General features: G+C 35.7%; 1 pseudogene; it reads right to left on the bottom strand.

Annotated features, from left to right (window-relative positions):
- Positions 1-1,096: 1,096 nt before the first annotated feature.
- LOC123936007 lies at positions 1,097-2,013 on the bottom strand (annotated as a pseudogene).
- Between the last annotated feature and the right edge of the window lie 2,778 nt (positions 2,014-4,791).

Here is a 4,791-nt window from a genome sequence, read left to right as displayed (position 1 = left end):
GTGCTCCTGTAATGGAAACACAATTGTGATTTTCAGTTTTCTGTAGAACCACACCAATGCCTGCCAATTTTCTTGGATTAAAGCCCAAATGCTTACCATGGTCAACCTAACATTTTAAATCCTCCATTATCGTCATTCATTTCTACAATTTCTGTCTTTTTTCCATTAGCTTTGATGTTATACTTTGATTTTCATTTACTTGCCATGCTTGTTTACTCTTTAAGACATTTTCATTGGCTTCCTCCTATGCCTAGAGCATTCCTAATGAGAAATCTGTATGAATTATTAACTCATTTCCATTCAATTTTTGACCAACTATCATTCTCTTGGTTGTCCCTACATTGGACTATTATATATAAAACCAGAAAATTCTCTCACTTTCTCTAAGCCAATTTTTAACTTTTTTTTTTTTGCCCCTAATAGTTACTACTGGTTGGTGTACTCCAGATTTTTCAAGTCTGTTTTGTTTTATCTTATTTTATCCTATCTTACTTTATGTTGTTTTATTTTATTTTGTTTTATTTTATTTTATTTTATTTTATTATGTCCCCCTGCAATGGAATGAAATCTTAATGAGATCAGAGCATTCTGTCAGTTTTTATCATTGTTTACTGCCACATCACCAGTGTCTATACTAGCACAACAGACATAACCGTACATCACTTTTGAATGAATGTAGACATGAGTGAACTACTTACAGTGACATATATTACAGTTTCCTTATTATACTTTTAATATCACGTGCTTGAGTATAGTATATTTCCTACTCACTACATTCAGACATTAAGGAGGACATTACAAAATACATGATTCAAGATGCAAACATTGAGTTAACAGTTGAAATGTATTCCCAGAAGCCAAATACTGTTGACAATAACACCATTTTTTCGAGGTTTCAATTTGGAAAAGCATGTAGCTTCAATAACTATGATTAAGCCATCCTGAAATGAGCAAGAATCAATATATTTATCAATTTATTGCATAAATATCCTTTAGATTAACATATTCCAAACAGTATTCTAGGTAAAGTGATCTATATTGGTCAATCTCAATCAATAAGGGGTTCCTAAAGTGACATATCCTGTACAAATATCAATTATGCCAACAGTCTTTTCAGGGCACCAGTAACCTCTTTATTTCTCAGGCTGTAGATGAATGGATTCAGAAGAGGTGTGATGATGGTGTAAAACACTGCCACTGCCTTATCCTGTTCTGGAGAATGCAAGGAGTGTGGCCTTGCATAGGTGGAGAGGGTAGTCATATAAAATAGGCTTGCCACAATTAGGTGAGAGGAACAAGTGGAGATAGCTTTTGTCTGTCCTTTACCTGAGCTCACCTGGAACACCACAGTAAGTATACGGACATAGGAAGCTAGAATGGCCATGAATGGTAGCAGCAGAATGATAAACCCACTTAGGAGGATTGTATGCTCATACTGGGAAGTATCCTGACACACCAGTGGTACCAGAGATGGAACTTCACAGAAAAGGTGGTTAACAATTCGAGACCTACAAAATGGAAGTTGAAAAGCATACAACGTATGCACTAAAGCATTGATAGAGCTACTGCCCCATGTGCATGTGACCATGAACCAACAGATATTCTTGCTCATAAGTACAGGATAGTGTAAAGGGTGACAGATGGCTACATATCAATCATAGGACATGAAACCAAGGAGAAGGGCTTCAGTTCCAACAAGTGTCAAGAATACAAATGCTTGAATTTCACAACCTAAAAATGTAATGGTCTTACTCTTTGTCAGGAAGTCAGTGGTCATCTTGGGCACGGTGGTGGAGATGTACATCATGTCAATAAAGGAGAGCTGACTGAGTAGGACATTGGAGTGTGGAGTATGATGTCCAACTGAATGAGAAGGACCAGTATGATATTCCCCACCAGAGCCACTGAAAAGAGGGTTACAATGGCAACAAAGAGGAAAGTGTCCATTTGACCATATTGGAAAAGACCAGAAAGTATAAAATCTGTTTCTACACATTGGTTTCCCGTCTTCATAGTTTAAACTGAAACACATCAGAACAGATCATATCCCGAGATTCCATGAAAATCCTTTAAGGAAAAAGAAAGTGATTATTACTACATGCTTTTATTGCCTCCATAGCATTTTCTCAGCCAAATGAAATTTCAAGACCATACGCCACTTCTATTTTCTTCCTTAGATGAGGGGAAAACAAATTATCTTATTACAGTAACTTTCAGAGAGTAAGTCCTGTATGATCAGAGTTTAGTCAAAATCAGAGTTTAGTCAAAATCGTTACACACAGGGCACATTTTAGAGAATGTAAGGTTGCTCAATTTCCCTTAGCCTTCACTTTTTTTTTCTCTTTTGATCACTAGATGAATTAATCCCAATCAATTTCCCAGTGTTTTTATGGGCATCCTAAAAGTAATTTAAATTTCTGTCCAGTTTGAAAAATACATGTTTCCTCGTCTTACTTTCTTTTGGAAAAGTACAGAATGCTTAGGCCATTTGTTAAGCATAAAAAGAGTTCTTTATTCCAGCTTCCTTCCATCTCTGAATCCAAGGATAATACTGTGGTATGCACGTGAACCATTGAATGCTGTAAGAAGTTCTCCACAATGTTAAATCACTCAACTTTAGTCTATAACAGCAGTAATAAAGTATGAATACAAAACATTTCAATAATTACAGAATACTTAGGCCTTTGTAAAACATATACATATTTTCTAATCAGGTTTTTTGCCAGTTCTGTTTCCAAAAAATAATACTATGCTAAATACTAAAAACATTGAATGCTGTAAAAACATTTCCATAAATATGAAGAAGTTAATTTTAAGCTATGCAACATTTAATGTGTTATACATCAAGAAAATATTTCTCCTGATAGATGAGGAATGTGTGCCAAAGTTGGAGTTTCAATTAGAGGCACGTAAAATATATCATGCATCTTCTTTCCCCAAAAGAAAAAAAAAACATTACTCCCAGAATCCTACTACAACTTCCAGGATAAATTTCTACATACAGTTAAAATTCCTAATGAGTGGCTCAATTCCCTTTAATAAAAAGTAAACATTGAGGAATGACAGCTTGTATGATATTATGTTCACTAATTTAAAACTTACAATTCTCAATCCTAAATAAATATAATTACAATATACCACTGGTGTATTAAGCAATGGCTTGGAAATCCAATATGAGCAAAGTAATTACGGATAGCACTATCTTAAACACTTCTAAGAACAATACTATATTAAGTATGTGTAATCCAAAACCAGAAATTTTGGTAAGAAAGAAGTACCAATATTAAAATTTAGAATCATCATGGAAGATTTAAGAACAAATTAAATAGGAGATCCATAAACTGAAAGTTGAACACTTACACCAAAACAAATTTAACTAATAAGCAATTATATTTGTAGTTACTTTCATCATAATAAAACCTCTTCTAATTTTTATCACAGCTGACACATATTCCCACATTATCATCCCCCAACTTCCCCTGAATTTTAAATTCTACTTTATTAAAATATTTAATATCCATTTTTTAATTCAAAAGTGTCAGATAATCATATCCACAGATAGAAAATAAAGAAATGAGTAGGAATGAAAGCCTAACGTATAGAAACTATGTCATCTCCTTAAATATTATTAGGCAGTGAGAAGGTAAATATCAAAATGAAAGTATTAATAATAACCAGGACTCATCTGAAAACATAGAACTTATAAAACACTTTATTGTATTCACAGACCTGTACCCCTGGGATAAAAATACATTATATGTTTATTAAAAAAAAAATTTGGAAGGGGAGGCGAACCATAAGAGACTATGGACTCTGAAAAACAACCTGAGGGTTTTGAAGGGTCAGGGGTGGGAGGTTGGGGGAACAGGTGGTGGGTAATGGGGAGGGCACGTTTTGCATGGAGCAATGGGTGTTGTGCAAAAAGAATGAATACTGTTACGCTGAAAAAATAAATAAAATGGAAAAAAAAATTTAGTGACTCTTACTTTCCTATAAAATGACTTAGTTGTGAAAAGGCTTTCTCCCCAAAGAAAATGTCAGCAATAAATCACACCTGCTTGTCCTCAGAGGGGACAAAAAGGAATTATGTAATTCAGATCTCAGCTTTTAAATAAAGTTTGAATCCCATAAGTCATCAACACTTACATCAAGGTTAGTCATTGCTGGAAATAACTTAAGACTATCATGGGACAAAACTATAATTTCAGAATCCTGAAATGGACAGTCTTTGGTGCTTTCTTTAAGAAAAAAAAAATACAACGTTCAGTTAAGATAGGATCTTTGGAAGGGTCTGTACAAGCCAACGTCCCTAAAGCTGATGTCTTTACTACCTTTAAGATCATTCCTGGAGTCCACAGTCTCTCATGGTTCCTATCCCCCTCCAAAAGACAAACTCAGAGTGTTAGAAGGGAGGAGGGTGGGAGGGTGGGTGAGTCTAGTGGTGGCTATTAAGGAGGGCACATATTGGGGGCGCCTGGGTGGCTCAGCAGGTTAAAGCCTCTGCCTTCAGCTCAGGTCATGATCCCAGGGTCCTGGGATCGAGCCCCGCATCGGGCTCTCTGCTTGGCTGGGAGCCTGCTTCCTCCTCTCTCTCTCTCTGCCTGCCTCTCTGCCTACTTGTAATCTCTGTCTGTCAAATAAATAAATCTAAAAAAAAAAAAAAAAAAGGAGGGCACATATTGCATGGAGCAATAGGTGCTATACACAAACAATGACTCATTGAACACTACATCGGAAACTGATGATGTGGGGCACCTGGTGCTCACTGGGTTAAACCTCTGCCTTAGGCTC

The sequence above is a fragment of the Meles meles genome, unplaced genomic scaffold, assembly GCF_922984935.1.
Source record: "Meles meles unplaced genomic scaffold, mMelMel3.1 paternal haplotype, whole genome shotgun sequence".
In the NCBI taxonomy this organism is placed as follows: domain Eukaryota; kingdom Metazoa; phylum Chordata; class Mammalia; order Carnivora; family Mustelidae; genus Meles; species Meles meles.
The sequence above is the reverse complement of the archived record's forward strand: the minus strand, read 5'-3'. Positions and strand labels throughout refer to the sequence as shown.